This window comes from Lagopus muta, chromosome 17 (genome assembly GCF_023343835.1).
Source record: "Lagopus muta isolate bLagMut1 chromosome 17, bLagMut1 primary, whole genome shotgun sequence".
NCBI lineage: Eukaryota > Metazoa > Chordata > Aves > Galliformes > Phasianidae > Lagopus > Lagopus muta.
The window spans coordinates 12,453,039-12,473,997 of NC_064449.1; the positions used below are offsets into that span (position 1 = coordinate 12,453,039).

The window sequence follows — 20,959 nt, forward strand, 5'->3', positions numbered from 1 at the left end:
ATGGGAGGGCTCAGCTTTCCTCTGATAAATGGGTGAAGGGAGAAGCCAGGGATTGCACATGTATTCAGATGCTGCAGTATGTTCTCTTTAGCTCTTAGTTATAACACTTAATTATAGTATGGCTTAGAGCCAAATACAACTTGAGCCATTCCTTCTCCTCCCCCACTGAAGAATGATCTCTAAGCTCTAGACCCTCATCTCCACTCAAAATGACTGCCCTGGTTTATTTTATTCTTTTTTTCATTGTTTCCTTTTTAATCACTTCTAAGCTAAGCTTTTGTTTGCCAAGTTTTCAGCCTGGAGCAAATTTTTACAGTCAGATTATAACCTCCTATCCTCTCCCTTGAAAAAAGGTGTTTTAATGGATATGCTGCTGTCCCACCCATTATTTACCTTGCTGCTGGGAGGCAGGAGAGATGATGGCAAGCTTTTAAATTTCAGCATCTTAAAATTCTGTTTTGCAGACATGGGCACACATCTGGTTAAACCATTTCCCTCATATCTTGGCTCAAAATCCTTGGCTGAGGCATCTCATGGCAGCAGATGTGTCTAGAGAGTTGAGAGGGAGAAAATCAGGAGACAAAGCGGTTAGGTTTCTCAGAAAGGGAACGGTTGTGGGCTAGAATACAACAAAATGCCGGGACTGGAGAGATGGGTCTGTCAGCATGTTACAGAGTTTCAACTACTCAGGATAGGCTGATATTAACTAACACTTGAGAAGCCCTCTTCTAAAGGGCAGGCTGAAAAGGCAGAAGACTGCTGAAGCCAGTGCCTTCCACTGAAGAGAGAAATGAGAGTCTGAAAACACACTATAACCTGGAGCCACACAGGGATTTGGACACTTCTCAGGGATTTCAGTTTCCACATTTAGAACTCAGTAAAAGCCTGAAAATCCTTGCTCAACTGCCAATGAATTCCCAACACCATTTTGAAGCCAGGGAGGCTCTGGAGAAGACATTTCAAAGCAAGCAGCTTCATCTCCTCAACTGCTTGCTTTAACAGTACTATCCACTCCACTGTCCTCACCCAGAGCGTGCCTAGAAGAGTTATCTGTGGTCTAAGATGGGGCACAGGGCCACAAACAGGAGAGAAATAAGGTATATCTGACGGGAAATTCCCTGTGGATGTGTCAGACCAGGGCTGAAAGTCCTTCACTGATTTAGAGATGTTTCTTGTACAGGAACTGGTGCCCAAATTGCTCTGGATTAAGATCTTTCATTATTTTTGTCACTTCCCTTACACTCCTCCCACAAGATCAGTATCACTCCCTCTCCTCAAGAAGTGTTCCATGTTAAGAAGATGTTTTATTGTATAACTTGATACCTTCACACACACTGATACTGGCAACAAGTGATATGAGAAGACAAGGTTGTTCACACACCAAGCAAGTTGAAATGGAAAGTTTTAGAATTCACGCTCACTGATTCTTTTTGCTAAACTAATATATTGGTTCTTAGCTAATACACTGATCCCTACTGCTAACCAGCCTATATCATGCTAGGCTTTAGACTACTCTGTGCACAGATCTTCTAGAAAGGCTATTGACTGAGAAGAATGAACAGCATTTACCATAATGCATAACGCATAAAGGCCAATCCTGGTACAAAGCATTCTCTGCGAAGAGGGAAGCTGGACCCAGAACTAACTTTGAAGTTGATGTCAAACTTCAGGTGTGAATAGCCATACAGAAGATGTTGCATCGCATGCTCTGAGAAGGTTTAGAGACAAGAAAACCATAGAATAAAATACATCTCTGTTGTCTCTTGTCTTCCCCTTTAAGTTAGAATCTAAGCAAGGGAAAACAAGGGCAGCTTCTTGCTACAGGCTAGCTTTTATAGAATCACAGAATCATAGAATTACATGGTTGGAAAGGACCTACAAGATCATCTAGTCCAACTGTTCTCCCATCATCATTACTACCACAAGCTAGTAAACCTTATCTCAGAGCAGAAATTTCAGTGTCATATTAACTCCCACTGGTGCAGGGATGCACAGAAACTGTGGACAGAAAGGTACCTTCTCCTTGCTCCAAGGCAGGTCAGCTCAGTCTATAATCTTAGACTGAAATTTTTACATGCTGTTTTAAAGATTGCCTTTATACACCCCATAGTCACTGTTGCACTTTGTTCCAGGGCTTCATTAGCCTTAGTCCTAAGTCATACTGTAGTTAAAAATCTTGACATTTTGTCCCTTATGCCCTGGACATGGAGAATAAATTATACCCATCATCCTTGTATTACTTGTATTGCCCCTCAAGCCCTTTACTACTTCAAGATGCTATCACATTTCTCCCTCATTCTTGTTTAAGAGCTTCAGGCTCTTTCTGGTCTTCTCATCTAAACTTCCCAGATCCTCTTCTCATACCTTAAGGCAAACACCAGGCTTTCTGCCTCAGCAGAGAATGGCACAGGAATACATGGAAGGGTTGATTTAAAGAAACTGCTTTTCCCTCCACTCTCAGTGCCCCACAGATGTGCCAAGATCTGAAACTGCACTAATTTTACTTTGTCAGACTTATCAAGGAAACAATTACATGGGTCTCTGCCTTTGGGTCCTCCATTCAAAGTCTCTAATGCTTCAAAGATGCATGCACTTGATTAGCTTAGAGCTGCTCACTCCAACACGATGAGTGAGCTACAAAGACGGAAGGCTGAGATAAGCATGTTCTTGTGAGGGTTGCTGGAGAATAGCAATCACAGGCCTTATTTCTCCTATCAGGTGAAAAATTTTACAAACCATGGAAACTTGCAATTTTGCCTCTTGTCTAAAGTCTGCATTTTCCCTGCAATATTTATGCTTTTCCTACATTTCCTTCAGTGATGATCTAATCAAGCAGAATTCTTTTGATATTAACCAGAAGAACAGGGGAACACTTTTGTGGTTCATATTACCAATAGGAATGTCAGCAAGACTGACAGGACTACCTTTGGAATTGCCACATATTAATCAGAGCTCGGCTAACATGGTAGGGCTGGGGTGGAGCTCATTTTGCTTTGCACATGGGAGATGGCTTGTTTGAGAGTTGGGAAACTGAGGGTGGTGGAGTTCCCTCTCCATCTGATTCAGAGATCTCGAACAGCTGCCCTGGCAGCCCTCAGATATCTCTTCCCATCCGTGTCTATTTCTTTGCTTTCATCATATCTTCCCATTATTAAACTGTCACATATTACACTCTGCATTGAGCTAGGAGGGCTTGCATAACCAAGTGTAAGCTCACAGTCCTGACTTGGTGACAAAGGGAGTGACAAGCTGCTCCTACAGGCCACTCTGCTGTGGGAGGCCAGAGATAATTGCTCTGAGCCCTGGGACAGGGTTCCAGGAAAGAGAGCCTGGTTCTGAAAACAGAGGCATATTAGACTTGCAGAAGCAGCTAGGATACAAAGTAGGCATATCTAGCCAAGTGAGCAAACAAAACCAAAGTCATTTTTCTCTCCTTAAAATTTTGCACTGTTGTCACCCAGCACAGACAAATGGCTAAACACAACTGGTAATGGAATAATTAAATCAAACATTAAAAAGGCAACAAAGGTAAAAATATAGCTGCACCATCACTATTCCCAAAAAAGCAGCATGTATTTGTCATGAGTAACTCTATGGAGTAATGGGATGCAGCACTGAGCAGACCTGGGCCCCTGCATAGTGCTTGGACAGGGGAAGGAGCATTGCTCTTCCAGTACAGAACACTGAATACAGAAAAGCAAAAATGTTGGCATTCATTTCTAAATCTGTCCTGCCTGGCTGGCTAAAGAATTAAAGCTAGAATATAAAGTGCTAAAGGGACAAAATCATACCCAATCCATACAGTTTCCTCTGCTTTGATACACACAGAGAATGTGTAATTCCACACACTTCAAGCATTGCACTCATGCATAGAAGGGCCTGCAAAACAAGGCCCTTGAAGTCTCAGTAGAAATTGTAAAATGGAGTTCCTAGGTCATAAACCAGGATCTTGCATCAACCGTTTACCATTTATTTGCAGGAATAGGATTAACTGAAAATTCAACAGCTACTCCATAACTTCTCACATTGCATATGGAAAAACCTATCAACTGGTGTCTCAAAGAACAGGTGTGAAATTCCTACTTCTCAACTTATTCCAGCAACTGCTCTGATGAAGGAACATCTCAGAAAACACGCTTTTTCACAAGTCTGCTTTGCACAGGTCTGGCTTCCAAAATCTAATTCCCTCTATCGATGCCATCTTCTTCACATTAAGCAGAGCACGTAGTCTTCTCTTTAGAAAGAAGGCTGTGGGTTCTCCTTGAGGCAGCTTGCTCCATGAAGGTCTACCCAAGAGATAAATGAAAAGCGAAAAAAAGTCAACATAGACTCAATCTAGCAAAACTGCTGCTGATATTCAGGAGCAGAAACCACATGCCTCTTTTGCCTCAATAATTTCCAAGCCATAAATGATGTTTAATGTGGAAAAAGTCATAAGCGTACAAAAGTTACTTCTAAAACTAAAAACACAGCGTTTCTTACTTATGGCTTTGATAAATTAAGTGTTTTGTATTCTGGCATTATGCTTGCCATTCTGAAGAACCTTTTTGCTAGGTGAAAAACAATGGCACTGCATGTGAGCATGTCTACTGGCTCTGCAGTGTCCTTCTAGGAAGAGTACCCTTCCATATTCTGGCACAGACTATTTCTGTTGACTGCTCAGCAAAATGGAGCATGTTGTCCTTCCACTAGTGGTGTATCACAAGAAAATTAAACAATACCAGGAGGAATTTAAATTTTGCTGTCCATTACGTTCTTCTATGCTCTCAGTTTTAGCTATCCTCCAGTTACATGTTCCCTACTGTCTGTCCAACCCAGCAAGAGACAATGCATGAAAAATTACACACAAATCAGAAGCAGCTCCCATAAACAAAGCATACTGAAGTATTTCTAAGGGACACAAGAGTGGAAAAAAAAAAAAGGATGCTTTGCTGTCCTCTTCATTGCTGTTCAACTGCAGACATTTTAAGTGTGTTCTGCGTTCCAAAACTATATTTAAAATAAAGCTTTTAAAGTAAACAGCTTGCACTGTGTGCCAAGATTGCTGTAATGCCAAAACAGAAAATACTGCTTGTCTGGCACATGCATCACGTTCCAAGCAGGAAATCCAACAAAGCATTTAACACAGCAGACATCATTTGATAGTCTCAACTATGACGCCCACTTGGCACTGGCAGTTAAGTAGTCTTCCACAAACTGTATCCAAAAATGATGCTTGCCTAACTTGTTATCATGCAAAACATTAATGGGAGCTGTTTTCTCTTTTGAAGTCCATTGGAACTGGAAACGTAGGCTGAAAATGCCTGGTACATATCCATGCAGAAAGCTGAGAACCACCCTTTTACGATTGAAGCACACAAAATAACACTGGGAAGCAGAGCTCCTCAGTCTTTTGTGTTCTGTCACATCGACACACAGTGCTGAAAAATTCCAATGGGACCTAAAGTTATTGGGAATAGAGAGAAGTCAAATATTTTATATATTTATTTGACTAGCTGGAAGAGGTCAGCAAGCCTGTAGCTGCCTGGTCAGACCTCTGAAGACAACTACTGGCTCATCTGCAGGCCACAGTTTTTAACTAATGCTATCTGAGCCATTTTCTGTTTTTCTCACTGCTTTACTGTTCAGGTTATGTAATCCCTTTTCTCATTCTGCATCAGTGTGAGGCATGGGATCACATCTTCACCAGTTGTGAAAGAGAGCTGTATTAACCAAATGCACTGACTTCAATAAAGGAGGGATAGGTAGTATTAAAGCTGCTACAAAACTACATTTCTATTCATAAACACATATATGAATCCTAACAGCAGATACTTAGGACAAACAGCCTTACTATCAGCACTTGAAAAATTATAGTTTGCCTAGGCAAAGGAGGGCTGCTGAAAGAAATCCACAGCTGAAAATAATATATCGTCATCATGACAATTTAAGTGTACTCCTCAGAGATTTCCTGAAGCCTTGACCTACTCATAGAAAAACCATGATGCCTACAAATGGATCCATTGAGCATGCCCTGATAGCTTTTTTCACCATTTCTAACAACAAGTGACTCAGTTTTCCTTTTTTCTTCTTGCACCTCACTCAGTGAATTGAACAGGTTTTCAATGGTTCACGGCCAAGCCTAGCCCTCTCTGAAAACACATTATAGTTCTGCTGTTGCAGCATTTCTTCCAGGACAGGCGCCCAGAAAAGAGCTTTAGAAACCAGTGTTTACTATTCTGGAGTGGAATAATTTCTGGAAAAACACCATAACCATCCATAAGTTTTTTTTTTTTTTTTTTTTTTTTTTAATCAATCACTGTTAAGACAGTCCTGCACTTCTGATACGCCAGCATTTTACATGCACCTCTTTGGGAGTCCAACCCACACATTAGTTACAGCTCTCTGGAGTATGCACTGCCTTGCATCTGGTGCTGCTCAGATAAATGCAGTATTCTTCCTAGGACAATCAATTGGGAAGTTGTTATTAACACATTCCTCAAAGCCACAGAGTTAGAACTAAAGTACTTCTCAGGAAACATATTCCTTAACTTACCCATTGCAGCATACCTGGTCTTTCCTGATGGTTGGAACTGGGAAGACCAAAATCCTTTGCATCCCGTCAGACATTTGAATCCTGAACAGGCAATAGAATTGAGTGTGCCCCGTAATAGCTCATGAAGTTCTCTGTTTTTTATTGTCAAGATATTCTGCTACTGACTTTATAAAATTTTTTCCCCAACGTAAACAACTTCGCCATCATATTACTGACTGCTGCTACTGCTAGGTCAGAGTCTGTAAACACAGCGAAGTATCACATACCAGATGCAGCACGAATTAGCTTGATCTTCATGTGAATTATGTGGCATTCTTCATTAGTGTTTTTGGTTTACTCTCTTGTCATCCAATGCTGCTCTTGCTTCTTCTCCTTATACAATGGGTCTACATCTTTAGACCATTACGCCCCTAGTAATCCAGGCATGGCTTCCATGCTCATACCTGGTGCTTGTTTGTAATCATCTTTCCTGATTTTCCTATCCTTTTCCCAAAAGGCTAAGGCACTTTTTTTTTTTTTTTTCTCTGTTTGTTTTTTAATTAGCTATAATATTTATCTTCCTCCTATTTATTCAAAACTCACCAATGTGCCACAGAGGTGTAAGATGCCACCTCTGTCTGTGGCAACAGCAACAATCCCTGAGCTGCTGTGGAAACACAAGTATTGCTGAAAGAGCTCTCTGGGCAACTCCTGGGTCCTCACCTGCAGCCTGGGGCATACCACCTGAACCTGCTGTCATGGTGCTGTTTCCTACTCATCTAAGGCAGAAGATGGAGTGCAATCCTCTAGACTTCAGTACTGAGAACCCTGACACAACTATTTTCTTAAATGTGTTTATTCCTGCTAGACTGTGCTTCCAAATGTGCTTTTAGAAACAGTTAGGAATTAAGAACTCAGTGGTAAGTTATTTAAGTGGATGAAAAGCCTCACCACTGTAATGCCGCACCTTCTTTCTCACCTGTGTTCACTGAGCTTCAGCTTTAAACTACCAAATATAACACACCTATTTTGTTCTGGTTGGACCATTTCATTATAAAAGCTGCACTCTCTAAATAAATGTCAAAAGGTTACAGTAAGATTTGCCTTCTTTTCAGTAAATTAAACATACTATTAAACGGATGCTAAGATTGAGTTGGGCTTACCAAGTGCAGAATTCTCTGGCTCAAAACACAACACACAGACCAAGGGACAACAGGCATTGATACAACTTAGCATCAATAAAAACATGGGAATTATTTCTACCAGTCAATAGTGAGAGAATGATCAGGTTATAAAGCAGTAAGGAGACAGTCTCAAGCCCCAGATTTCTGAAAAGATGGAAACAATCCTTACAATCCTCAGACCAGACTTGAAGCTTTCTAGTAAAGAAGCACAAAGCTTTGTCCTGCTGCCACATGAAAAATTTTGGTGACTAAGTAAGCCTGAGTATCTTGTTAACAAGACCTACAATCTTGAAAGTTGACCCTTTGCAGTAAGAAGTGTGACACAGAAACAAACTCTTGAAGGAAAAAAAAGGCTGCACATCCCAAGCACTGTAACCCGAATAAAGATGCTTTCTAAAGGGACAAAGCTGCTTGTGCACAGGTGCCTGCTACAATTGCTGCTCCTTGAGTCAGTGTGTAAAGTGCAAGACAAAACACTGCTGGGAGCTGGGCAACAAGGGAGGTGGAAGTGAAAGGCTGGTCCGCTCAGCCTCTCTATTTCACAACAGTTCCTGAAAATTTCTGAGTTCCAGGAGAGCTGCCCAACTTCCTCTGAGCCACTGCCTTTGAGCTGCATTTGCAACACTAGCGGCCTGTGTATTTCAGGAATGCGAAAAACTGGCACAGTGAGGTTTATGATTCAGCCAAGATGATGCGTTGGGACATGACTGAAGTTAATTAAAAGGAGCTTAAGACAGACAGACAAAAAAAAAAAGTTTGCAAGACTCCTTAAAGAGCCAATTAATTATTATTTGTGGCTGCACACGCCAGCTGGGCCACAACATGGAATCTCCCCAGCCTCACCTCACAGCCTTTATAGAAAGCCAAAAAAAATCCCCACCAAATGCAGGTCAGCTTTCAGGAGCTCTGGGCCAGTATCTTTGCACTGGAGCTGGGTAAAACTTTACTAAAATCAGCAGAGTGGCATTGTTTACAACCACAGATTTAGGCTAGGTCTTAATGGTGAACACAAAGCAAGAAATAAGCAGTACCTCCAGCAACAAGTCAAAACGCATGGGCTACTCCAGAGCTGGATCGCCTGGTGACATTCATTGTCCATGTGCGTGGCCTGGAAAAGGAAGGAGTGCCTGGAGTCAGTGTGGGAGGAGAGAAAGATGGGAATAATTTAATCCTCTCTCTAATGCATGATAGTGATCATTTTCAGAGCTGCAAGAGGCACCCACATGAAGTGAAGCAGTTTTACACACTTCCAGCCTAGTTTCCTGTAAGGATTTCCTATAAGGAATTCAGTAAGAATTCCTCCGAATTCACAAAGATTCTAAGTCAGTACATGTAAATTCTGAGTCCCGGCTCTGCAGTTGCAAATCTTCCATCATCTCCCCATGATGGGAAAGCAGTGGTGACAGAGCAGCGTGAGCAGTGCCTTCAGTGAGCAGTGCCTTCAGTGAGCAGTGCCCCAGCCTGTCCCAGGAGCAATTCGCCCAGCATGGGCAGGAGCTAGCCTGGCCGCAGCCCCGCCTGGCTGGAGTGTGCAGCCCTGTGCTTTACACAAAGGCAACAGGCAGAGCCACATGGCCCAAGCAAACTTCCTGAGCAAGACTTAGCAAAATTTGCAGTTGTCCTCCTCAGAAGGAACAGAGCCTACTGCACCCTGAGTTACTGACAAGTATGTTCAACAAGAGGCTGAGGTGTTAACAGTGGGGACTTTTTACTTCAACTCACTGTCACCTCAGTGACTTACTGCGATTGCAGCCTACGTGTGACCGGCACGGCTGCTCCCAGCCCAGCAAGGAGCCTCCTACCGCTGCAGGCCCTACACCTGCTCACACAGCCCTGCCTGCACGTAGACTTTGGCAGCCCCTGTGGCATTTGCTGGGGTGGGGGTGGGAAGACCATGGTGTCATTTACACACAGGTTGAACAAACCAGGTGCAATCAGTTTGGGTTTGGCTGAAAAATCCTCCACCCTGTGCAAGCTATTTAACTCCTGCAACGCCAAAGCTTTGTGCATGCCCAAGGCAATGCAAACCTTAGTCTGCAGAGAAGAATTCTCTGGGTCATTGTTCCTCAAGGCACCACAGGAGAGGATAAGGTCCTATTAAAGACCTGTTGCCTAAAGACAGATAACCAGTTCCCCAGATACTATGCTCTGAAAAATTAGTCTAATGTAAACTATGAAAACATATAGTAAATATAGCAAAGTCAATTGTTGCACAGGCTGCCCAGAAAAGTGGACGTCCCACCCCTGGAGGTGCCCAAGGCTAGGATGGATGGGGCCTTGGGCAGCCTGATCTGGTGGTGGCAAGCCTGTCTGCTCTCCAGAGGCTGCAACAGCACTTCTGGTGCTGTCCTAGTGACAGAGTGAATGGCCAGCAGGGAGCTGAGGAATAGCTTAAAGATCTAGTGCTTGGTTATGCTCCATGCAGGTGAGGGCACTTCACCTGTAGATGATGAGTAACACCAAGGGGTGGTATGGGGACTGCTGGGGGAAGCAGTGGGAGCAGTGCACTGGACTACGCCTGGACACTGGTGCATGTCCAGTCCACCTCCATCCCGCTCTTAACACAAGACCATTGGGTCCCAGTTATCTTTAGGCTGCAAGCTGCTTCCTGGAACATCCACCTTTTGCCTTCCCACTCACCAAGCTGGCTGGCAGGATCTATGCATCTTGTGTCTCTTAGGAAGGGAGATTTTGGGATGCAGTCTGTAGGGGCTGGACAGTGATCCACACCTGAGCTCAGTGTCCATAAAGTCCACTGAGTGTTGCTTATGTCCAGTCTATTATGCTGCTTGAAATTGATACTACAATGAAACCCATATGGGAAACCATTAACTGCAGATCACATGGGCCAAGAAGGACATGTTTGCAGAAAGCCCTGGAACAGTAAATTTTATTTGAGTTTCTGTCTCCAGTTGTTCTTCTAGCTCTTTCAAAAGGCTATGTATGAAGCAGGGGAGGGACCTGGGGGGAACTCCGGACTGAAAGTAGCTTAACACCTTGCTGGATCCCCGCCAAATACATTTTCACATTAAGAACTCTAAACTAGCAGGAAAAATACTTCTCTCGACCCCTGAGGGGTCAGTGAGATACCCAAGCGCAGATGCAAGACAGAGCTAAGATCTGACATGAAAAGCCAGGGTTGCTCACCTCATTCAGGAGCTGAAGCCCAGAGAAAGGGGCACAGCTTCCAGGAATGGACAAAGACTGCAAACCCTGCAACAAAGGCTACTTTTCAGCAGCACATAAAGGAAGGAGGGCCCAGCTCTGCCCCTCCAGCCAGACTCCACCCCTCGCAGCGTGGAGGCCTTCGCAGACCGCCAGCCACATCTAATCAGGTCTGACAGACAAGACAAGGCAGACGGCCACCCGCCATAGGCACCCCCACCCCTGCTCACCCGCAGGCTTTCCCCCAGCCCTAGGGATGCTGCCTCAGTGGAACTGCTCATGCCAGCCCCATGGCGCCACTGCTGCCCCCTGGCCCTCACCCACTCTGGTCAGCATGCACCCGGCCGAAGCCGCACGACCTGCAGTTTAGGGCACAGCCCAGTGTTGATCAAACAGGAACTGGGGCAAATCCTCAATGATACACGTTTCCCATCGGACAGAAAAAAATCCAAACTTTCAAAGAGTTCATTTAAGCATCTCTGGGACAAACAAGCCAGTGATGGAGGCATAGAACAACTCAAAGGAGTCAGACCTGTTTCATAAAAGCAGGGAAGACTGAGTATTTCCTATAACTGCCTCTCCTTCACTTCTTAGATCAGGGTTCAGTATGCACCAGAGCAGGGTGAGAATCTAGAATGGAAAGTTGAATACGCAATGCTTAAAAACGAGGAGGCAGGAATTCACCAAAGCAAAGAGGAGGAGGAGAGAGGGGGGGGGGGGGAGCAGAGGCTCTTTTTAGAAGTGTGAGTACCACTTCAGTGTGCAGTAGACAGAAAACTGGTTGGAAGCCCCATGATTCGAGCAAGACACTCAGCCCTGGGAGCCAGAAAAAGAAAGGATTTGGCAGAAATTCCTCTGCAAAGCAAGGAATCATTTCTGCAGCAGAATATTCAGCTTGGCCTTGCTGCAAACCAACCTTGCCAGCTACTTGATCATGCCATCAGAATATTAGCACTCAACTCCTCTGCTCTAATGAAGCCATGAATCTCTTCTATCCACTCCTATCTTCCATTTGGCCTCTTTTAGTCAGTTCCTCTCAGTCCCAGTCTTCCTGCAGTGCCCTGGGGCCATCCCAGTGCTCAGGGAACTAACAGCAGCCTGCCTGCCAGTCTCCTGGATGCCAGCTGCCCACCTTCACTCCTCCCACATTTGTTCTTTGGGCACTGTTGTCCAGTCCCTGTCACACTCCTTCCTTCAAGAGGCTACAGCTCACAGCACATGGACGAGAGAAAAATCACTGCTCTGGAACCACTCAGATTAAAGACAGAGAGGCCAAGCACCTAAGAGCCAATTTTGGGGAGCTTTGGCACCATGCAGGAAGTTGAGACAATCTGATGCACTGCTGAACACACTGTATCAGTTTATCTTTACTCATCCTCTCTGGGACCAGCTGTGCACAGCACACATCATGCTGCAGTGGTATTAAGCCAAGGCAGCTGGAATGTTTGCAAGGAAACATAGCAGATACAGCACTATTATTGCACCACATTAATTTTTTCACTGCCTTGCAATATGGAAGAAGACAGAGTCAGTACTGGGCAGCTGGACTGCGTGGCACCCACATATCACAATACAGTAGAACTGCACCCATCCATACTACAGGGACTCTGCTTGCATCAAGGGCTAGTGGTGCCAGCATAAGCCACAAAGGCAGTCTGAGAGCTTTGCACACCTGGACTTGAAGAAGAAAATACCACTTCAAATAAGAAGACAAGATACCTAAAAACTTCAGTGAAAAAGTGACATCCACGTCCTGATTTTCTGAATGTGTGCCTCCTGAAATAATAAAAAAAAATAAAGCAGGTCAATTTTAGCTTTTAAGGACATTTTCCAGGGCACACCAACACACTAAAGCATCTCTAGTCACCACATCTCAAAGAAACAGAAGTATCCTTTCTAGAAAAATTATACTCAATTGCTTAGGAGCATGTGTATACTTCTCCCAAAACGGTACAGAAAAGATAAAGCTACACTAGAGCTGTAGTCCTGTTTCAACATGTCAACTAGCAAGACTGTTGATCCTAGCCTAGCTGTGAAGCTAGTGGTAGAGAAGCTGAAAATTTAGAGCTAAAAAGTAACTACCTTGGAAACTTCTTGTTAATGAACAAATGATTGTGTAAAATGTTTACTAGCATTCACAATTCCATTTTAATTATTCCCTCTGTTGAAAAGAAACATAAACATACCCAAATTCACTTGGAAGAGAATTAGGGAATTCTAAGATATGAGACAGAAGCAAAGTTCACTTTGGATCTGATGCTTTCCACACTGGGTTTGAATTTTCACAGAAACAGCCCCTCCACCAATGGTTCTGTTTTTAGACCTTCTGTTCAATAACTCCTGCTGCACACCAGACCCTGCACTCTTCCCCCTTCAAAAGCAGCGTTTACATAAGGAAGGCTTTGTACCCACTACACAAGGTGGGTGACACCAGCAGCCGTAGAGGGATGTACATAAAATGAGTTTTGACTATGGCTAAAGAAAATGACTGAGACACAGAAAATAAGTTCAAATTGTGTTGTTGGCTATTCTGAATTCAAACAAGTCTGTATTTTGGGGTCTGTGCCTAATTTCTGCAGTCTAGCTGGGTTCTCATCCTGTCCTTCTACATACTTGTTCTGGCCATGTGAATAAGGCTCCTGAAAAGCACCAGGTTTCTGCAGGGGTTGTTTGTTCACTTGAACTCCTCTTGCAAAAATAAGGATAACAAAAAGGGAAGAAGATTGGGTGACTCACGATTTACTTTCCAGCAGGATATGACTATGGCGGGAGGCAGCCTGGTGAATGCCATCAGGGAGACCTATGGGGAGAAACAAAAAGTATAGAGAAATTCAACAGAAAAAGAGCAAGAAGGAAAGTTTCCAGATAGTAGTGGAGTGAGGAAAAACTTTGCAGACACATCCTGGAAGGGAAAAAACAGAAGTTTAATTCCTAGGCACAACACAATAAGGACCCAGAAGGCTGACAGCTGTAGTGATGAGCAAGGAAAGAGAGTGCAGGAGACAGAACTGGACCCAGTGATGTTGTGCTGGAGACTGTTGTGGTTAGTCTCTGCTGCATTACTGGGGACATCACTCTATCTTTCTACAGGCTTACAACATCTGGGAATCTTCCCCACTAAAATTCCTGTGACTGCACAACAGAGCACTGTGATTAAGGCGAGCCACAAAGCAGCTATTTGGAGGTAAAACAACTGAAAAGGTGTGATGAATATAAGCACCAAAAGATTCCAAATAGATCCTGAGCTTTGGGACAGGGACAATCTGAGAAGAAAAGGGTTCTGTAGACAAAAGGAAGGCCCTGGAAAGAGAAAATAGAAGTTCTTTGATCTGAAATTCTGCTTTATTTTAAAACAGACATATTGCAACAGAGATGTGTGTGCACACAAACAAGTCAAGTATCCACATGTACACAATTGGTTCTGGATATTCCTTCTTCCTTTAATTGGTCCCAGGTGAAGCATCAACAATCACATCTGGAAATTTTTATACAAATGGCAAGAAAGCCAATGACTTAGGTCACAAATATTTCACGCTCTTTCTTTGCCAGAAACACAGGACAAATGTGGTTTACATCTGCCTCCCTATAAATACTCACACTTGCAAGATACTCTGCTGTGGCTAATACCTCTGTTTCCACAATCAGAACTGATCAGCATACCACCCTTCTCACCAAGCTTGAGTTTGGTCAGACCTGCAAATCTGGACACTGGGTGACACCTGCAGTCCACGTCAACTTCTCATTAGGATACATATCAAGAAATGGCACAGACATCCTAGGTGACTTGTAGATACAATGCACAGAATCAAATTACATGGATAAGCATTTTTAAAGGCTGCTGCAACCTCAGCCTTCCAGTCTCTCCATGAGACCACAGGAGAGGCACACCCAGTTTCTGCCAAATGTGCAAACTCAGCTTAGCATGCAGCAGCTCACCTTCCAAAGGAAAAAACACCAGTACCCTTCAATTCCCCACCCTTCCTGCCTCAGCCACTAGCAGGCTTGCTGAAGAAGGGTGGTGCCGGCAGCAGCCATAATGTTTAGCTGCTCATATTCAAGAAGAGATTGTTATGACCCTTGTCCATGATATACCAAATCACCTAACTAGTTCTGCCTGGTCTGTACTGGTGCTGCAAAATGCTAAACAAATTCAACACATCTCAGTAAAAATGGCCTCGCTTTCAGGCATCAAAGACTGGATTCAGATAAGTCTTAACAGTAGCACTTTTTCCTAGCAGTAATTGTACTCAGCTTCATTTTGGGAGGAAGATTCAGAGAGAGCACAATGTCCTCAATATTGTCATTATATGGGTGCTGCCCTGGCCAAAGACACAGCTTTATTACTGTCTGTGATATCTGCATTCTGAGGAATACAGAAATGCATTTCTTTTTTCTTTAGTACTACCTGGTTCCCAGAAAAAGCACAAGATCTTCTGTTCTTTGTGCTTCTGAAATGTCCTGCTGGTGTAGATGCTGGTGTTAGATCACCACAAGAAATGCTGATTTAGAAGAACTGCAAGCTCTGCTGGAACCAGCAGAGTGCAGAAGGAAGGCACAATTGGGCAGGAACAGCTTACACACTTCTAAGGAGCCAATTCTGATCATACCTGTGGTAACTTTGTATTGCTGAAGGGGTAAAGAGACTACAGACACTGCCTAACAAGATTTACCTACCTATGAATGGCCAGTGTTATGCTTCAAGCAACCAGAACTTGTAATGGACAGAAGTGAAAACACCTACTTTTTTTGGTTTGTTTCATCTGTGGCATGCATCTGGGGTGACTGGTTATATTTTCTCTCCCTAGAGTTTTAAACCAAACTGCTAAGTTCTACGTATGTTCAAGCAAGAGCAGCCCTCTCAAATAGAAATGCCAAGCAAGATGCACATTCACTTGAAAAAATTAACATTTTTTAATGCAATATTTAATTAACACATACAATTTACCACAAGTCTCACTGCTGCAAGAAAAAGCTGAATATCTAACTTTTTTTTTAAGGATTAAAGAAGTTTGATTAAAGTTAGTATCTTCAGATAACTAATTCATTACATTTTCAGAGCATTCCATTAGCCAGGCTAAAATACGTGATGCCACTGGGACCTGTCCTAGTCATTCAAGTTAAGAACACGTACAGCCTCCATAAACTGCTACCTCATTAGCCTTATTTGTTCTGGAGTTTTCCTTTGGAATCCCTACACAGGTCACTGCTAGGAAAAGATCACTGAGCTGATCAGTGAATTGTTGAAAAAGAAAAAACATCATGAATTGTTCAGACCATGCCATTCAGTTCTAGCCCTCCAGGAGCTTTCTTGAAGCCCAGGCCAAGCTGGCCATTGCTACAGGACAGAGGTAGCTCAAAGGACTACAAAACTGAGTCAAGTGAGAGCACAATGTTTGGAATCCTCATTCTGAGTACTGATGGACACTGCTGTGCTCTGATTTATTCTCTGTAACCTTTTTTAAGGGCACACATTAAAATGACCTCTCCACGTTTCTCCACCAGTGCTCATCTGGTGTGCAACAGGTGTGAGGCTGTTGCTGTTCTTAACATCTTTTAAATGTTCTACCAGATGAAGAAATGAATTCCCTTTGTTCCTCGGAGATGGAGTTTCTTTCATTTCCTGCGTAAGGATGCAGTCCACACTTTCAGTAGAGGGAACAGATGATGTAGGCCTAGAGGCTAAGGGTGCATTTGCATGGCGTGGGTTATCAAGTGTTTCTGCACTATTAATCATTTATACCCATTGGGCTGTACATGTCTGGTAACAACAGTACATCTCCGGGGGTGTTCTCTGTTTTGCAAGAGGTCAAGAGATGAAAACCATGCTTTCAAATCCCTTTGCTCTCAAGCCCATGGATGCAGTCTCCTTAAAATCAAAGCTGAATGAAAGGACCCTGATTTTGGCTTATTTGCATATGTGATTATGTAAATCATCCTACCAGTTCTTATCCCATGGCAGCAGACCTGCCATGCTAGGCTGCAGAAGAGCCTCCAGGTCTGTGCCACAGTGGAGAAGATGGGATTATAGAAATGGACACATGCCTGAGAACAGGTACTAGCTGCATATTCACAGCTCATCAGCAGGCACGTGGATTTAACCCTTCACTGTCAGAGGTAGGGTAGAAGAAAGCATTGCAGCAACCATGGAGAATGCTTAGATATAACAGATGTCTTTGAATATGTTTAAGGACATACAGCAGAAGCATTCCATGCCTGCTGTCTGCAAGAGGGTTAATGATCTTACACCACCAGCTTCAGCATGAAGTCCCCAGAAATCAAAGTGGTGAAAGATTTCCAGTCCCAGGATCATCACAGGATGAAATGTCCCATTCACATACCACTGCCACCTCATGGTGAGGGTGCACTGTCTGCTTGTGCCGCAGCAGCATGCACACTGGCTGACTTGTAAGATGTCCATTCTGCATCGCTGTAGAGCTCCTTTACATTCCACTGCTACCTTCAGGCCTCCACCCTTTCAGCTGCCACCCTACACATGTAGCACTCACAACGCTAGCTGTACTGCCCAGTTGTCCAGGATGCCACATCCCAGTATCTCCTTGCTTTTTTACAGTAGACTTCACAGACACATCAATGCAGCAGAACTCCTACAGTTAATGCAACCCCAGACCAGAATATCCAAGCATCTGTAGGAAGTGGAAAATTTTTAATGCTGTGAGGAAAGTGCTGCATGGACAATAGAAACAGAGAAACCAGGCTCCATCAAGCGGAAGTAGAAGCACTGTTCAGGGACACATGGAAAGTGCTGAGTAGTCACAAGATGTATTTTGCAAGCTCTAAATGATCTCTTACTAGGGCTAATAACACACTTTTCACAAAAAGAGCGTGAAAAATAACAAAAGGAAAACATAATTGCCATTTCTGGAGAACGTGGCCCTTATGAACCAGTCATCTCCCAAGGACTCATTTTAAACCAGCAATAACTCCAAGGGATTCAAGAAACACTCTGAAGCAAAACTAAGTATCTGGATTTCTCTTGGTTCTGAGAACTAAACTCAGACTAGTTTTGGCCAAGACTTCCTCAGCTTTTAAAGCCAATACAGCCCAAACTAAAATTTCCAAATCAGGTGGATTTGGCTGAGTTTTCTTTGGAGGGATTTTGCACATGTTTTGTTAATCCTGCCGGGACTAGGAACACAAGGGGAATTTCACCAACACTGTATATTGATCAAAACCACTAACATCTCTTCAAGTGATGATGTTTTTACCCACCCTGGGTCAGTTACCCTAACCTACTACTCTTTGTAAACATCTGAAAAAGCAAACTGACATGCAGTAGCCGACACATGATAATTCCAACTAAACTTCCTACTGCAAGCAGGAACCAGGTGGGAACAAACAGTGGAGGTCAAAAATCAAAATCAGTAAAACGGCAGTGTTAAATTTAGCCCTAAGAGTCCCAAAGGACCTCACTTTGAATATCTGAAGTTTGAAATGTAAAAACTAAAATTTCTTCACTTACAGGATTCCACATTCTCCTTACTTAAACTTCAGCTTTGATGCTCCTCAAAGGCAAGAACAAATGTACAAAGCTAGAGCATCTGGATCATATCTGTGCTCTAATCCTGCAGTTCAGATGCCAGCTTCCTCTTCCCTGGTAGAAATCCATCTGCAAATTCATGCTCAGAAAATGGAGATCAAGCAAACATCAGCTTTTTTTCACTGTTTCAGAATTAATACCAGGGTTTTGCTGTGGGGTTACTTGCACCCCAGCTGCATTGCTTTAGCTATGGCACCATACTGATTCTGTGGTCAGAGGGATGACACCAACAGAACAACATCCATATAGCTCCAGCAAGAACTGTTCTGGCAACTTCTAAGATGATTACTAATCTTCCACTCATTTGTGTTGGTTTCCTCACAGTGGAATTCAGAGTATGTGGTAGTGGAGTCTAAACAGACTTAGAGGCCTGCACATGACTGCCAGTCACAGCCACTCCAGAGAGAGAAAGCAATGAGAAAGAAGGAAGCCAGCTGTGGGAAGGAACATTCATATGGACAAAGCGCCATCCAGATGAATGCTATACAGAGGAGCAGGGCACTGAGTTCAATGCATCCTTAGAAACAGAGCCTGGAAACAAGAAGTGCTTGGATGTGCTCAGCAATAGCACTATGAGCTAGCTGCTGGTAAGAACCAACAGTGGCAGCATTCGCACATCCTGTTTCTCTTTCCTCCATTTTGAATGCCCCTGACAGACCTGTGCCCTTAAGGTATCAAAACCTACATGCAGACCATCTCTCTTCTCTTAGGCCTCTTCAGGAATAGACATGGACCTCCCCTGTTACCCCTGTTGTAAGTGAATCTCACTATCGCTTGCAGTCAGGATCTGACAAACAGGTGGGACTGCTGCTGTACCCAACAGAGATTGTGCACAGCACTCCAGATCACCATCTGGAAAGGTAGCTGCTGACTGCTGGAGGCCTCCGTTTCCATAGACAGGACTAAGGCAGCTCCTGTCAGACTGACCAAGAGCTTCATGCCCTAATAGTAAGGCACTCTTCTACTCCTCTGTTTTTCTTCCTGCCCCTCCCTGGGGGTCCTGTGGCACCAGATAAAACAGCCCAAGGTCACAGCATGCTTTGTCTGGAAGCTGTTGTAGCATCCATAGTGCCCTGTCCCCAGCCCAACCCATCAGTCCATTGCTGATGCAAGGCATTCAGCCCAAGCCAGCCCAAGGTTACACTCCAGTAAATTCTTCCTATCCCTGACTGGCTGTCTCCCACGTGGCAACACATAGCACTGTTCATCGACTACTGGCCCAGCCCAAAATTGTTTTTATTAGAAAACACGGAGGCAAGCCTTTCCAAGTCTCAGAAGAATCATCTTGTAAAGATTTGGGCTTGAGATGCCAAATGATTTCTGCTTTGGCAGAGTCTGCACATTCATTTTTTATTGGTCACAAACGCTTTCCAGATGCTGGCATGCTGGCTGCAGATTGCAACTCTGGGGACTTGGCTTCCAGCCCTAGTCACTTTGTTAAACTCTTGACCTGCTGTGGGTTAAAAGAAGCAGGGAATGAGACTGAGTCACCATGAGGGCACTGCTAAGAGAGAATGCACTGCACAGCAGAGACCCATTTCAGAAGTTTTCTGTGCTCAGCTGGCATGGAAAACATTTAAGGTGGTCCACAGCAATCCAGTACCGCTGCCAGAGATGGCAAGAAGTACATGCAGCACAACACCAGTCTGAGGTTTAGGAGCAGAGACAGAAAAGTTGTCCTACTGCTAGATTTTCCACACTTCAGCCCATGCACTTTCCATCTTCTTATTCCCCTCTACACAATTGGATTCCTCATCCCTGCTCCAAAACTAAAGTGATCCTCTGAGCCAGAGCCATGTGCAACATCAGAATGAAAGCTGAAGCCAGGAAACCTTCCTTGGGTTCAGGTTTCATGACAAGCCTGAAACTTGTTCATGAGGGAGGTTTGCATATCTTTGGGGGGGGAAGGCGAAGGGTTTTTGGATTTTGAGTTGTTACAGGATGTCCCAAATAAGGGAGAAAAGAGAAGTTAACAAGCAGAAGGAAATACAATTTTAATAGAGCTGTTTGATACTTTTTTCACTGGAAAAAATTCCCTTTGAAAACCACAGCTGTTAGAAATAATTGTTGTCGCCCCCCCCAGTGTAGGGGATTTTTTAAACTAACATTTTGCATTTTTTTATATACTTCTCAACTGAAAGTCTTCTGCAGTAGATAACTTCCTTTAATCTCAGTTTTCAAGAAGAAAAGGTTCTCTCAGAATCCCAGTTCAAAGAGAACTCTACGAGCTGAAACAAAATTTTTCATTCTGCCTTGAAATATCCAGCCAAAATAAGTGTTTCAGAGAAGTACTTCCATTCAGATGTTCTGAACAGGAAAGAAAATGGTTCCTGGCTAGCTCTGCTGACCTAGACACAATTCTGTCCTCTTCTGGCTGGGCTCTCAGCCATGGAGCTTCGAGAGGCAAGTTCCTGGGCATGGCCCCTGCCCAGGACATCACCTCAAGCTCTCATCACTGCTCTCCCCATTTCTGTAACAGAATGCTGCCTGAAGCACAGCCCCGAAAGCTCCAGGTCTCTCCGCAAGGCACAGATAATG

At 43.8% G+C, this 20,959-nt stretch overlaps 1 long non-coding RNA gene across 2 annotated transcripts in view; it reads right to left on the reverse strand.

The window, feature by feature from the left end:
* Positions 1-20,959, reverse strand: part of LOC125701975 (uncharacterized) — a 57,202-nt gene that overhangs the window by 2,527 nt on the left and 33,716 nt on the right. For both annotated transcript variants that reach the window (XR_007380409.1, XR_007380410.1), the window contains exons 2-5: positions 13,600-13,663; positions 12,583-12,639; positions 8,730-8,806; positions 394-549 (exon numbers count right to left, since the gene is read on the reverse strand). This is a non-coding gene — a long non-coding RNA (uncharacterized LOC125701975). The remainder of the gene's footprint in view (positions 1-393; positions 550-8,729; positions 8,807-12,582; positions 12,640-13,599; positions 13,664-20,959) is intronic.